The sequence below is a fragment of the Triticum urartu genome, chromosome 3A (genome assembly GCF_056163025.1).
Source record: "Triticum urartu cultivar PI428250 chromosome 3A, HENAU_Tu73, whole genome shotgun sequence".
Taxonomy (NCBI): domain Eukaryota; kingdom Viridiplantae; phylum Streptophyta; class Magnoliopsida; order Poales; family Poaceae; genus Triticum; species Triticum urartu.
Genome location: NC_141875.1, coordinates 344,460,557 through 344,475,980, shown reverse-complemented (window position 1 = coordinate 344,475,980; position 15,424 = coordinate 344,460,557). Strand labels below are relative to the sequence as shown.

The window sequence follows — 15,424 nt, the reverse complement described above, 5'->3', positions numbered from 1 at the left end:
CTCCCAGGCTCCCAGGCTCCTCCCACCGCCTCCTCCCGCCGTCTCGCCCCGCCGTCGCGCCCGCCCCGCCCGCCGCCGCGCCCGACTCGGACCCCGCCCCTGCCGCCGCGCCCGCCCCCAAGAAGAGTCGGCCGAAGGCGGCCTCACATGGGCTGCGAGGGGTGGCCTCCAAGGTCGTCGGCTCGTCCCTGGCCGTGAACAAGCCGCAGAATAAGCCCGCGGCCCCGCCCGCCGCCGTCGTCGAACCTCCTCCCGCCGCGCACGAGGTGTTCGAGGAAATGGCAACCCCATCCTCGTTCATGGACCTCCTCCAAAATGCGGAGGTGGACCTCGGAGCTCCGCCTCTAGACCCCTTTAGGGTTGGTGACGACTTGGAGGAAGATGAGGAGGATGACAGCGATGACGTGGAGGAGGTGGCCGAGATAGGGGAGGAGGCATTCACCGTCGCTTCCCGCCCACACGCGTGGTCGACGAACTACACCGAGGCGGAAGATATCCTCTTGGTTCGTGCTTGGGCAGCTGTGGGAATGGATGCAAGCACCGGCACCGATCAAACTGGTAAACGGCATTGGCAAAGGATCGAGGAAACCTATTGTAGGATCAAGCCGAAGAATAGTGGGTTCATCTCTCGCACTTACCGGTCGCTTCAAGACCGGTGGGAGTTGATGAAGCCCGCTTGTGCTCGTTGGAGTGCGGCCATGGACCAAGTGAGGGATGCACCACCTAGTGGAACCGTGGAGAGTGAGTATGTGAGTACATATCTCTTCACTATTTTGATTATGTGTGTGTACTATGCTATTGGTGGGTTCTTATGTGATTATGTGTGGTTGATAGGAGATAATTGCCGGCATGAGGTACAAGGAGATGGCCGCTTCCAAGGGCAAGCCATTCCCATTTTAAGCATGCTTGGGCAATTCTTCAAACCTTTGACAAGTGGAAGTTGAGGGATCAAGAGACCGCACCCAAGAAGTCGGCAATGCTTAGGATGGATGATAGTGAAGATGAGGAGGAGAGGAACTTGGGCAAGCCCGAGGGAAACAAGAAGGGCAAGCTAAGGGTGAAGATGGAAGGAGAGGCGTCAAGCCTAAGGGAGAAGATGGAGCACATGATGAAGGCAAGAGAGGAATTGACAACAAAGACATTGGAGACAAATCTTCTTAACACCGAGAAGAAGAAAGAGGTCAAGCTTGCACAAGTTGAAGCAAAGCGTGAAGAAGCAAAGCGCAAAGCCGACTTGTAGGAGAGGATGATCAAGCTCAAAGAGGCAAAGGTATGGAAAGAACTCATGGTGGAAGAGAAGGAGCACATGATGATGTCCAAGAAGGACATGGATCAAGACCAATTGCAATGGTGGAAGGACTACAAGGAGGACATCACGGAGAGGAAGAGGATGTTCCGTGGTGCGTCCTCTACTTTTCGAGGTGACACTCCGATGAGTAGTTGTGGCAATGGCGGTGTGGAAGACTCCGCCGGCGCCTATGGAGATACTTGATGGAGCCCAAATGTGGTCTAGGAGATGGCGCCGAGGTGCAAATTTTTGGTGATGGTGCCTATGAGAGGGGGAAGATGATGATTTTGTGATGTAAACTATTAAACCATGCATCAATGATTGTCATTTGGTAGTTTGTTTGAGGTTGATTGTGTTCTTGTAGTCATAAATTGTGATAAGTGAAATGATAGATTTAAAGGTTGGGGTTGAGGCAAAGACTAGAACCCTCAAACCCAACCCTTAAAGCAGTTTAAGGGTTGGGTTTGAGGGTTCTAGTCTTTACCCCTGTTTTTCAACCCTAAAAAGTGCCAAAAACTGGCACTTCTCAACCCTTAAAACTTCTTTAAGGGTTTGAGGGTTCTACTAGACATGCTCTAAGAACCTATCCACGCCTTCTCCTTCCTTAGCCCTCCCATCCCTGAGCTCCAGCGCCCAAATCTCAATCTTTCTCCGTCACCGCCACGTTCTCCGACCATGTCCAGATCCGACTCTCAAGGCAAGTTGGCGGCCTCTTCCGTGATGAAGCGGGATATCCAGGGGCTCCGGGAGGCGAGGTACTTAACCGCAGAAATCGCACACAGGCTTCCGACAAATGGGCAAGTCATCCCTACTCCAGAGCCTGGCGAGAGGGTCGTGTTTATCCCCCACTTCCTCCACGGGTTAGGGTTTCCCCTTCACCCCTTTGTTCGCGGCCTCATGTTCTACTACGGCCTAGATTTTCACGACCTAGCCCAGAGCTCCTTCCTCCATATCTCGGCGTTCATCATTATGTGTGAGGCATTTCTTCACATCCCCCACACTTCGGCCTGTGGCTCAAGATTTTCAACGTGAAGACGAAGGTGGTCAATGGGGAGCACGTGGATTGTGGCGGGGCCATGGTGACCAAGCTTCCTCACGCTATCTGGCCTAAAGGGGCCTTTGTGCATATCGTCAAGACATGGCAACAGGATTGGTTCTACATCACCGAACCCCGCGGTACTAAGTGGGTGGCCACTCCTGCATTTAGATCTGGGCCCCCTCTACGACTCGCGTCATGGACCAACAAGGTTCCAGACTGGGGATCGACCGATGAGGTGCTGACGCTGCAAAATTGCATCAAAAGTATCATAGAGAAGAACACCCGCCTCACTAATGTGATTCAGGTGATGCTCATCCGCCGAACCCTTCCCTGCCAACGACGGCCTCTCCGTTTGTGGGAGTTTAATCCGGAAGGGCCGCAAACTCTGGAACAATTCTTTGGCACGATGCACAAAGAGATCTGGAAATCGCTCTTTAAATCTCAAAAGTCATGTTCGGAGACCTCCGAAGACGTTGGTCTTGACTGCAATCATCCATCCCCCCGGTAAGGGCCAAGCTTCCGCCTATAGCTCAGCTTGTTAATCCAAGGGGATACACTAACCATTCCATCCTTTAAACATGTCTGGATAGAGAAGGCGGAGTGCATCAGGTGTCCGGCCCCCCTTCCCGAAGGCTCAGCCGACCCTCTCCTAATGAGGATGCTGGTCCCGGCGCCATACCAGGTGCCGGTAAAGAAGGACAAGAAGAAGAAGAAGAAGAAGAAGAAGAAGAAGAAGAAGAACAAGGAGGCCGAAAGTGGCCTCCACCATGAAGGTACCTCGGACACTATGTCCGGAGGGACCGAGGCTCCCTCCTCTCACGAGGGAGACGAAAACGAGGATGAGGAGGATGAAAAAGAAGATAACCCTCCTCTCAAAGGGAGAAAGAGGGCGGCCTCCGTAGACCCAGAGGCGAGGGCGTCTAAAAGGGGAAAGTCATCTCTTTCGGATGACTCGGATTCGGACATCGAGGATATCCCCAAGCCCTGCCCCCAGACCAAGCCCCTTGCCGAGTCATAAGTACCTAAGGACGCTTTACATACATCCGCTCCTTTATGAATTGTGAGAATAATATTAAATCATGTGTTTTAGTCCGGCCCACGATCTCCCTCAACAATCCTCCTCGTCAGGGGATTTACCACCGGAGATGACAGACAGCGAGACGCCTCCGCAAGTTTCCTCGCCCCCGAGGGCGGACGACATTGAGGTGTTATCACAGAGGATTTCTCCGGATCGCCGAGAGGTGCAGGGGACCATCAATACGGCACCAGAGGGTAATGCCTCGACCGTTGAGGACACGGGGGACACGACCCCCATGAAGACCAGGGATGGGGGCCCTAGATTGTTCGGCCCCTAGCCGAATACCGCTCCGGAGATGGATCCGGAGTCAACTGAATGGCCCCCTTCGAGGGAGGGGGAGTGCCTATTCTTGCGGTGACCTCCATGAGTTCGGAAGCACCGAACATGCTGAGGGACGGACTGCGGAGTGCGTCTATCTTGGATGAGCACCGTACCTTGATGGGTACGGTGGCTGAGAAGATTCAGTACGGTAAAAGCGGGCTGAATGAACCCTTTACAAGCCTACTAATTGGCTTCGAGGTATGCGATGTAATGTCTTTAGCCACTTTCCATATGGAAAATATGATTGTATATGGATAGTAGCCCCTGAGACTCTGGCAGCCCATGAAGAAGGGCGAACAGAGGATCTACATATATCTGCAGGAAATAACATACTTATTTGGCTGGAAAAACAGGCTTCACTATTAGCGGCAACCGCCCAGGCAGCGGAGGTTTCCGAACTGAAATGACAACTGAAGCAGGCCGATGAGGACATCATCCTTATTAACAAGCGGCTCGATGAGGCACAAGGTATGCTGCGAACATCCCATTTGTGCCTATATGAATGTGCGAATGGAAAGTTGAAACTTAGACTTTCTTATGTGTGAAATTGAAGATGGCGATGATGAGGTCGAGACCCTCAGGGGTGAACTTGCCCGGGCCAAGGAGCAGACGAGAGTGAGTAATGCGGCCACCAATAGAGCGGCTGCAGATTTGAAGACCGAACAAGCCACCCGGCGCCAGGTCGAGGAGCGGGTATCTGTAGTAGAGTAAGAGCTCAAGGATGACACCCGCAAGTGCAAGTCCCTCGAGGAGGAGAATAAAGCCAAGGCCACCGAGCTCGCCAAGGCCCTTGTGGAGGCCAAAGAGGCGCGGTCCGAATCTAGGGCGGCTTGCGAGGAGGTCTGGCAGGCCGGACAGATAGCGGCTGGTAAGCCCTTTCTTTTACAGACTAAGTTTGGCGATCAGAGATATGCCTTGCTTAATCAACTGTGGAGTTCTCCAGACGCTTTAGCGGATCTTCCAAAGAGTGCCTCTGACGCCTCGCAATTCTTTCAGGCTCAGGAGGGACATGCGATGGAGAAGCTGTTCTGGTCACAGTTCGCGGCGTTGGAGCTCCCGATGCTGCTAAACGACCAAATGGCATAGTGGGCCAAGCTGCATAAGATGTCCGGAGCGGCCATGAAGGACGTCTTAGTTCAGCTATGGCCAGCCGAACCCATTTCGAATAGTTATTTCGGCCTGGCGTGGCGACTTGTCGATGTAGTGCCCCGAATCGACGCAATCAAGCGGTCGATGTGCATGGAAGGTGCACGGATGGCCTTCGCCCGTGTTAAGATGCATTGGGCGAAGATGAAGGCTGTCGAAGTGGCTATCGAGGGCCCTCCCGGAGGCAAGAACCACCGCATGCCAGAGCGCTATTTAGAGGATGTCCTACAGGGTGCCCGCTTGATAGAGGGTCAATGCTCAAAGGACATTATGTTCGAATAAATGTACCCAAATTGTCCAGACTTTTTTATTATATATGAAGGCTTTGTATTATATTTGTGCCTTTGTCTGAAAGTTCTTCCCTCCTATTCGGCCGTTTTTATATTTCTAAGAGTTTTCCATTCGTCGGCTTCAGCCCCCACATAGATACTACGGGGGTGTTCGGAATAGCACATAATCACACTTGACCCAACGTCTTGGTCCGTGAAGGAGGTGTCAGTGCGGCGAATCAGGCAATCGGACTATGTGTCTTTACCACTCTCACTTAGCCATAGGAGTTTGACGATGGGGCTAGAAGATAGCCCCTAGTATGTACTCGGCTATCCGGATGCGGATGTGTTACGTATGTGACCAGAAAAGTGGACCTTAGTGTAATACGAAAACAATCGCTAAAGATTTTAATAAGTCACCGGGTGGCTGACCAGCTCTCGCCGCATCATGAGTGTCAGTTTTTGGCTTTCTCTAATGAGGTGCTTGACCGGACGAACCAGAAGCACAATCACAGTAGTTCTACCTTTACTACCCTGGCCGAACAAACGGAACGTAAGGTAGCAAACACAGGAGCCGGGCAACCCAACTATTGACGAAAGACATGATTTGGAGCCGATGCATATAATGCCAAGCTTGGGACGCCGAATTGTGCTATAAAGATATTCGGGCTTTTGTTGGGCGACACATGTGTGGCCGTATAGAACCCCTGGCAATTCGTGCCGAGGTGTGTGAGTGAGACAACTGAGGAGATGGCATACAGTCTATGAATATAGGTGATGCCGAATAAAAATTGTTTTCACTAGAATCTGATTGATACCTCAAAATGTGATCTTACAGAGGGCATCATAATCATCAGGGCCATTTTACATGCCAGGGGTCTAAGAAAAGGGGAAAAGCTCTATACAGGTTCTTGAACAAAGTTTTGGTCTACAAAATCCTTTGGACCTCCTGCCGCATGTCTGCGCTGCTTTCGCCTTGGAGAGATTGGTTCCTTGAGAGGAATTGTCTTCAACTATTTGTATGAAACTAGGCTCGAAAATAGTCCTTGCAAGTCCGTAGGATGAATAGGTTTTAATTCACCTGTGGTAAAAGAGAAAAAATAATTAAGGAAAAGGGGAAGGCCATATAGGGTCGAACCATACTATGGGCCTGTCCGTATTGTGCCTCCGCTGATGCCCAAGGTATTTTGAGTGCGTAACTATGCACGCGTGATACGAATTTCACGGATGTGTGCGGCGATCGACGGAGGCCAAACTGCTAGTCCACCTCTGGAATTACCGAGCTGTCAGCAGGCGGAACGGACTGGTCTTGTTTAATAAAGTCTGGCGGCTTGATGGCCGATGAGGTGTGCGGCTTGACAGGGTCGCTCTGTACTTCGGCCGTGATGGCCGCAGTATGCTCCTCAGTATAGAGGGAGCATTCTGTGTTTCCATTGATTGTAATGACGCCACATGGGCTGGGCATCTTGAGCTTTAGATAAGCGTAGTGCGGGACCGTGTTAAAATGGGCGAAAGCGGTTCGTCCGAGCAATGCGTGATATCCACTGCGGAAGGGGACGATATCGAAGGCCAAGTCTTTGCTTCGGAAGTTGTCTGGCGAACCGAAGACGATTTCCAATGTTATTGAGCCCGTGCAGTGGGCCTCTACACTAGGTATTACTCCTTTAAAGGTAGTTTTAGTGGGCTTGATTCTTGACGGATCAATGCCCATTTTGCGGACAGTGTCTTGATAGAGCAGGTTGAGACTGGTGCCACCGTCCATAAGGACTCCTGTAAGGTGGAATCCGTTGATGATTGGATCAAGGACCAGAGCTGCCAAACCTCCATGACAGATACTGGTTGGGTGGTCCTTTCGTTCGAAGGTGATCGGACAAGCTGACCATGGGTTGAATTTTGGGGCGACCGGCTCGACGGCGTAGACGTCCCTTATTGCGGGCTTGCGCTCCTGCTTGGGGATATGTGTGACATATATCATATTCACCGTTTTTACCTCGGGGGGAAAGTTCTTCTGTCCCACCGTGTTCGGTGGGCGAGGCTCTTCGTCGTCGTCCTCACTAGGCGGCCCTTTCCGTTTATGTTCGGTGTTAAGCTTGCCAGCCTGTTTAAAGACCCAACCGTTTCTGTTGGTATGATTGGCAGGCTTATCGGGGGTGCCGTGAATCTGGCAAGGCCGATCGACTATTCTGTCCAAACTAGATGGACCATCTCTGTTTCCTTTGAATGGCTTCTTTCGTTGACCGGATTTAGAGCCGCTGAATCCAGCGTTGACCGCTGTGTCTTCTGTATTTTTGTTATTGATTCAACGCTTGTGCTTGTTGCGCCGTGGTTTGCCATTGCTGTCCATGGCTTCAGAGGTGCCGGGGTCGCTGGTGCTATTGCTTCTGCGGGCTAGCCAGCTGTCGTCTCCCATGCAAAAGCAGGTCATTAGTGCGGTGAGGGATGCCATGGACTTCGGCTTTTCTTAGCCGAGGTGTCGGGCGAGCCATTCGTCGCGGACGCTGTGTTTAAAGGCCGCGAGGGCTTCGGCGTCCGTACAGTCAACGATTTGGTTCTTTTTAATTAAGAACCTTGTCCGGAGTTTCTGGGCTGACTCTCCGGGTTGCTGGACTATGTGACTGAGGTCATCGGTGTCCGGGGGCTGTACATAGGTACCTCGGAAGTTGTCTCTAAAGGCATCTTCCAAATCTTCCCAGCTGCCAATAGAATTTTCTGGGAGGCTGTTTAACCAGTGTCGTGCTGGTCCCTTTAGTTTCAAGGGGAGATATTTGATGGCATATAGGTCGTCACCGCGAGACATGTGTATGTGGAGAAGAAAATCTTCAATCCAGACTGCGGGGTCTGTTGTGCCTTCGTATGAGTCAATGTTCACGAGTTAAAAACCTTCTGGGAACTGGTGCTCCATTACCTCATCGGTGAAGCATAGGGGGTGTGCGGCGCCTCTATATCGGGCAATGTCGCGACGCAGTTCAGATGAAGTCTGTATGTGATTTTCGGCCCGAGTGAGGTTGTGCTTGTTGCGCCAGGCCTGACGGCCGTCCTCTCGCGCTGCGGCACATCCCCTTTATCCATAGATTGATCTGGTTTGACCGGCTCTATTGTCCAGTTCCTGTCGTAGATCATATGCGTTCTGGAGCCGTTGTTCCCTTGCTTTTATGGCGAGGTGGTGCGGGCTGGTGCTCGGCTTGAGTTGTTGCTCTGTCCCGGCCACGCGGTGGTCAGTCAGGTTTGTCGGCAGCATCACGCATTGGCGGTATGGGATCTAGTGCCTCATCGTCGAATTGGGATAGCAGCTTGCGCTTCGGGTAGCTCTTTGTTGGGTGTTCGAGGCAGTATTCCTCGGCTGCCAGGATGTTAGTCCATCTGTCATTGAGAAAATCCTGATTAGCCTGAAGCTGTTCCTGCTTCTTTTTCAGGCTTCTTGCAGTGGCGATTAGCCAGCGCTTGAAGCGTTCTTATTCGAGGGGTTCCTCCGGCACGATAAAATCTTCGTCGCCGAGGCTCATATCCTCTTCGGAGATCGGTAGGTAGTTACTGTCCTCCGAGTCCTCGTTCCCGACCGGATCGTCGGGGTTTACTTGCCCATCCTCCCAATCATCATGTTCGGATGTTGGATCTACAGGGGCTTTAGGGTCTTCGGCATTCTCCGAAGTATTATTGTCTTCGGTGCCAGTATTACCGTCTTTGTCACGACGCGGTTTTGAGCGGCGCTGCTGACGTTGATGCTTCGGAGGGGCTTCGGCAGGCTTGTCGTCAACCGGATCCTCCTTGCCGTATTCGCCGTCCTCTTTGGGTGTGTCCACCATGTACACGTCGTATGTGGAGGTGGCTGTCCATCGTTCGGTAAACGGAGGGTCTTGGCCTTGTTCGTCTCCGGCATCGTCGTCCATACCGTCGATGTCCTGAGAGGTGTAGTCCAGCATGTCGGTTAGATCTTCGACATTGGCTATGAACTGGGTGGTGGGTGGGACGTGAAATTCCCCGCTCTCAGCCCCTAGTCTGGGCTGGGTATAATTCGGAAGCAATCCTTCCGTAATGACGAACGATCGCATTAAGTTCAGAGCCTCGTTTAAAGGCAAGGGATGGACAGAGAAACGAGAGTCCGTGGGGCAGTCCGGAGTTGGAGCCTCCTGGAGGCGCCTTCTCGGCACAGATCTCGAGAGTTTGGACTTAGAGTCTGGCAGAGTGTCCGGCGCTTCTCCGGTAGAAAGCTCCACAAGTGCAGAGAGTCCGGCGGGCTCTAGACTCCCATCTTCGGACCTAACGGCCTGCTTTGGATCTGAGGCCAGAGCGGTAATCGGGGTCACGAACCTGTCGAAGATCAAATCTCCTCAGATATCGGCAACATAGTTTAGGTTCCTGAAACTGATCTGATGACCAGGGGCGTAGCTCTCGATCTGCTCGAGGTGGCCAATAGAGTTGGCTCACAGTGCGAAGCCACGGAACACGAAAATTTGGCTCGGGGGGAAAACCTCCCCCGAAACAACATCATTGTGGATGATCGAACAAGCCATCGAATCCTTTGTCGACGACACAGAGGAACTCTCAATGAAAGCACCAATGCCGGTGTCAAAACCAGCAGATCTCGAGTAGGGGGTCCCGGACTGTGCGTCTAAGGATCAAAGGTAACAGGAGGCAGGGGACACGATGTTTACCCAGGTTCGGGCCCTCTTGATGGAGGTAATACCGTACTTCTTGCTTGATTGACTTTGATGAGTATAGGAGTTACAAGAGTTGATCTACCATGAGATCATAATGGCTAAACCCTAGATGTCTAGCATGTATGATTATGATCGCCTCTACGGACTAAACCCTCCGGTTTATATAGACACCGGAGAGGACTAGAATTGTACATGCAGAGAAAGGAATCCTCATATCCGAATGCCAAGCTCGCCTTCCACACCAAGGAGAATCCCATCCGGATATGGGGGAAAGCCTTCTATCTTGTATCTTCATGGCCCACTAGTCTGGTCCATGTCACACAGCCCGGACGCTCGAGGACTCCATATTCCAGGACTCCCTCAGCGGACGACGCCAAGACCTCCAGGAGGAGCGGCCTCCTCAGGATGGCTGTTGAGGATCGGAGATCTCTATGCAAGCCTGACCTTGTGAGGTTCAGATGACGTGAGCCATGACGACCAAGGCTAGGCGGGTGCCAACGGGTGCAGGACAACGGTTTCCTCTTTGGTGCTAAGGAGGCAAGCGCTGGCGCGGAGTCCCGAGGAATCAGCCGAAGGTTTCCATTCCTGTGCAACAAGACCAAGACCGCCAGGTTGGCAGGATGGAGGTCATCGCCGAGCCCACCATGGCGTCACGACCAGAAGCTTTGCAAGCGAAGACTACTTTTGTCAGGATAAGATGTACTAGTTGTCTCCCTTCGAATTTTTCCGTTGTGGGATCTCTTCCCACCTTCATTTGGGAAGAGGACCAAGGCCGCTATAAATAGGACCTAGCCACCACTGTAGGAAAGGACAGATCCATTCCATCCCCACCAGCTCACCAGCTCAAGAACACACCTCTTGTGGTTGTTCTTCCACTGTACTAGTTCATCCTCAACCCATCTCGAGGCCAATCCACTACAAAGCAGGAGTAGGGTTTTACACCGCAAGGTGGCCCGAACCTGGGTAAACTGCTATGTCCCATTTCCTTCCTCTTCATCAAGCTAGGCCGTGAGTTTGGCGAGTAGGCAGACTGGGGAGGTTGAGTTCTTCGCATGCACCCCAGAGTTCGAATCTATCAAGGGTCCGCGGAGCCCAAAATCCGACATTGGGTGCGCCAGCAAGTGGTGAGTCGGAGCCCCTCTTCTTCTAGTCTATCCGCCACCACCCCGCCGTTCTCATGGCTGACACTCCGAGGGCTCACGTTGAGAGCTGGGCTGCTCGGCCTGCCCGAGCAGTGCCGTCCGCCCAAGAGGATCTCCACTCCACGCTCCCGGCGGCCTGCACGCCGCCCAATGTCATCGGTCGTGGGCGGCATGGGCCGCCGCTGCATGCTCTCGCGCCATGTCATACTCGCGCGCCACACGATCGCCGGGAGCAGGCGAACATGCGATCCGCGCTCATCGTGATGCGAGAGCTGCTGTGATGCAGGTTGGCGAAAGGCGGCTGTGATGCCCTATTGGAGCGGGTCACCGAACTGCTTGATGCCGCCTGCAAGCGCGCAGCGCCCTTCTGTACCCTTACTACGCTGCAAATGATGTCAGGGGCGCGTGCCAGCCACCGTCACGCCCGCACACCCCTCCTTGGAGCGCTCGGGGGGCTCAACGGCGCCAACCCGGCTCGCGGCGCCGCTCATCCTACCCAACGTATGATACCTCCGGGCGAGGCGGGCTCGAGCGGTCCTTCCTGGGGCCATGCCAAGACACCACCCTACGGCCACCGGAAGCTGGCGCCGAGCCTGGTGGCCAACAACGCGGGATGGCTAGGCAACGACGCTGGCGCGGCGACTTCGGAAGCCTAAGTACCTCCCATGATGGGCCTGTTGTACGCGCCAAGATAAGGCCCCTGCCCATTCTCCTCGCCGGGCTGGGTGCTGGGGGTGCGCGAGGCCGAGGCTCTCCGCAAGCCGCCCGAAAGCTTCACCAACACCTTCAATGACAATAGCCACTAGGTACAGCTGATATCTCAGGAGCACGATTACGCTAACCATGCACCACAGGTGAACCTAGTCACAGGAGCAGCCAGGGGCCCCAGGATGATGGCCCCGCTGCAGGCGGCTGGAACACACTGGGGGCTACGTGGTGGGAGCCCGGTGCCGCGTGGAGCAAGGCGCCGCACGAAGGTAGGTCCCCTTCCGGGGAAGGCGCCGGCGAGCCCTTCCCCTGGCGGAGGGCCTGTGGTCATCGGGGGCACCGCCAGCATCCCCCTTGCCCCTTGGTCTTGTCCTGGTTTCTGGACGCCCCAACGGGGGTCGGGGGAGGCGCAGGGCGGGGCCCTCGTCAGGCGCCATGGAAACACGTGAAAGTCTCCGCTCGTGACACTCTCACATAATAATGAGTTATGGCTGTGCACTCCTGGGAGTCTCCTGAGTGCCGCCCTCGGGCCTCACGGGGCTCCCACCCATGTCCAAGAGGAAGCACCATGCTCCGCGCTGGTCGTCGACACTATCCCCCAATGACTATGCCCATGCCCAATGGAAGCACTTAGGTCCATGCTGGTGAGAAGACAAGAAGACTAGCTAGGTGCCAGACACGGCCGTTTGATTTCACCCTTCTTTCTATAACCCAACTTGCCGTGTTTTGGAATGAGATTTGGAGTTTCTTGCATTTGTCAAAAGACAAAACGGGGGGAGTTTTTCTTTGGCTCGTGGTGATTTCTTGCTTTTTGGCTTCGTGTTTGAAGAGTAAGGCTCACGCCTGCTACCCCCCTGTGAGCGCCTCGTGAGCGGGGGTTGGGCCTGGCATGCACGCGTTGAGCACGCTCGGGCTAGCCCAGGCGATGCCGAGGCCCTCTCAGGATCGGGAATGGAACAAGCGCAGGACCACCGCGGGCATACCTTGCCGTAATCTGGTAATCGGCTCCTCGCGAGGCTCTCTTGGATGGGCCAGCAGGCTCCTTAGGAGGGACGAAACCTCGTGAGTCCTTGGAGGAATCACCTTAGGAGAAGGGCTCTTCAACAATGACAGGGCCCCGTTGGGACCCACGAGACTGAAGATAAATCGCGACAACTACTCCCCCCCAGGTCCACGACGACACATTCCAAGTCCTATTTTAAGGCATATTGTCATTTCATACATTATAAGGGGCTCCCCCTTCAAAAATTCTTTCATGCCCCGCAAGGCCATGTACAAAAGTTTTTCAATACAGGTCAGGGCAAAAGGGAAATGCAGGCCTAGCTGGATGCGCTGCTTCTGGTGCCATCTTCATCGTCTTCATCTGCGCCGCCTGCGCTGTCACTGGCATCGTCCTCATCGTCATCATCCGCACCGCCCCGTCGGCCGCAATCACGACCACGCCATCCTCGGGAGGGAACTCCACGACCATGTCGTCCACATGGTCGACCACCCAGCCCGCTGGGTTGTCTTGGATGACCCCGGCATGGGGGCTATCACAGCATCGAAGTCAAAGTGGGGGTCAAGGTTGAGAAGGTGGCCGAAGACGCATGAGAACGCGCGCCTGAGAAGGCCCCGACTTCTCTCTTCAACGAGCTCGCGAGCCCTCGTGGCCCGGTCCTCCATACGGGTCACAATCTCGGTGAAGAAGCGGAGGTGGCTGGCGTCGTCATCCTTGTGCGGGTGAGAGACGCTCTCCTCGCAGATGGTGCCCAGGGCTCGGTTGGCCCTAACCCTGAGGTACTGGAGCATTGAGGCACGCTCGCGCTGCATCGTCCGATGGTGGTTTGCTTTGTTCGTGGTTTTCTCCGCAAGGGACATGACGCCCTCAACCTACTGCCGAAGTGAGGATAGGTCGGCGTGAGCGGAGACTAAGTCGGCTTGAGCAGAGGCCCGAGCCTCCTTGGCAGCCCTCTCGCGCTGCTCTGCCACATCCAGCTTCGTCTTAAGGGTGGTGGTCCTGCCCTTAAGCTCGGCCTCCTAGAGCTCCAATTTCAGGTGGTACTCGTCGGCAAGAGCCGAGCGAGCCTTCACCACCCTATGGTCGACCTCCTGCTGGATCCTGGCCTCCCGAGTGGCTATAGCATCCTCAGCCTTGGCTACCTGACGCTCCCTGACCTCCAACCGCTCAAGCTCCAGGCTGCACTCCATGACCTCCAGCGCTAGCGCCTCCTCTCTTTCCTGTACCTCCTTCTCATCAGAGGGGGCCTCGCTCAGTGATGCTGCCAGGGCAGCCTTATGCGCTTGGATCTGCCGCTCGAGGGCGGCGTTCGAAGCTTGAAGCTCCCGCTCTTGCTCCTCGGCCGCCTCACGACGGCAGTCGGCGGCACTGGCTTCCTCCTAAGCGTGGGCGCTAGCCTCGCGAGAGTCTGCGAGGGACACCGCAGCACTCACGCGGGCACGCTCGTGCTGAAGGTGCCCAAGGTTGATGGCAACCTTCAGCTGGCGCCACTCGTGCGCCAAGCGGAGGCCCTCCAACTCAAGACGGGCGTCGACATCGGCAAGCTCTCCACCAAGCCAGCTCAGCGCGCCCATCGCCTCCCGGCAAAGCTCATGGCGGACGGTGCTGCACCCTCGTGCAAGCTCCAACGCGGCCAAGCCCATCCCCTGCGCCAGGGGCTGCCGGAGAGGCGCGGAGTGGCTCGCCTGCCTCTAGCAGGGGGCGGGAGGCCGGCGCCTTCCCGGCCGCTCTCCGGGCCTCGGCAAAGGCGCTGGGTGACACGGTCTCGCTGCTAGAAGATGAAGCCGCCGCTGGGGTTGCCCAACCACCGGTGATGACCAACGGAGGAGCCCTCGGCACGGCTCATGCACCCGAGGACTGACCGCGAAGGGAGAATGCTGGGAGCACAGGCTCACGCCCCCTAGTGGCGCATCCGCCTCGCGGACTGTCCCCGTGCCTCGCTCAGCTATCCGGCACAGCGGGCTCGGAACCATGAGTGGACCATGGACATCCGGAGGTTGCTTCGCGGGAGGTTTCGCAGCCGCAGCCGGAGGGATCCTGAAGAGCCAAGGTCAGGAAGGGACGCGACGCATAGAAAACCACAAAGATAAGGTACATACTCGTCTACGGCTATGTACGTCCTCTGCTTCAGTGGCCGGTGGGCATCACCATTGCATCTTGGAGGCCCCTTCCTCTTGCGGAGCGCTTCAAGGTTCAGGCAAAGTGAGCCTGGGGTTGGGGCATGACCCTTGGCGACTGGGCAGCATGTTCCCACCTCCGGAGCACTAGCCTGGGATTTGGGGGCGGTGGCCGCAGGAGCATCAGGACGCACTAGCTCAGCAGCCTCGGCCTCAGGAGCACCGGGCCACGCCAGCCCTCTAGCGGCCGCCTCGGGGGCCCTTGATGGAGCCTCAGGAGCGGCCATCTCAGGAGCACTAGACGACACCCGCTCCCCAGGGGTCGCCCCAGGAGTACTAGGCGGTGCTCGCCCCTGCATCCTTGTCCGAGGCGCGCATCGCATGGTCAACGAGCACGGGAGCCATGAAGATGGGGTTCATGCGAGGCCCCTCAAGCCCCCCTGGGCGTAGCACCCACTCGTCAAAGAGGGGCATCTGCTTTACGATGTCCACCTTGTTCGATCATAAGAAGAGGCACCCGTCCTCCGGAAGCGCAGCGGGCGCTTCCACCGGGTCACCCGTCAAGAGCCCGAGCATGGCGTACAGCGTCTTGGAAGGAAGTGAAGGAACTTGGAGCCTTATGGGGTCCTTGGGGCCAGTGAAGGTCCACATTGGGCGA

The 15,424-nt window shown here is 55.4% G+C and overlaps 1 pseudogene; it reads left to right on the top strand.

Annotated features, from left to right (window-relative positions):
* The first annotated feature begins 299 nt into the window (after positions 1-299).
* Positions 300-1,492, top strand: LOC147979662 (uncharacterized; annotated as a pseudogene).
* The last annotated feature ends 13,932 nt before the right edge of the window (positions 1,493-15,424 follow it).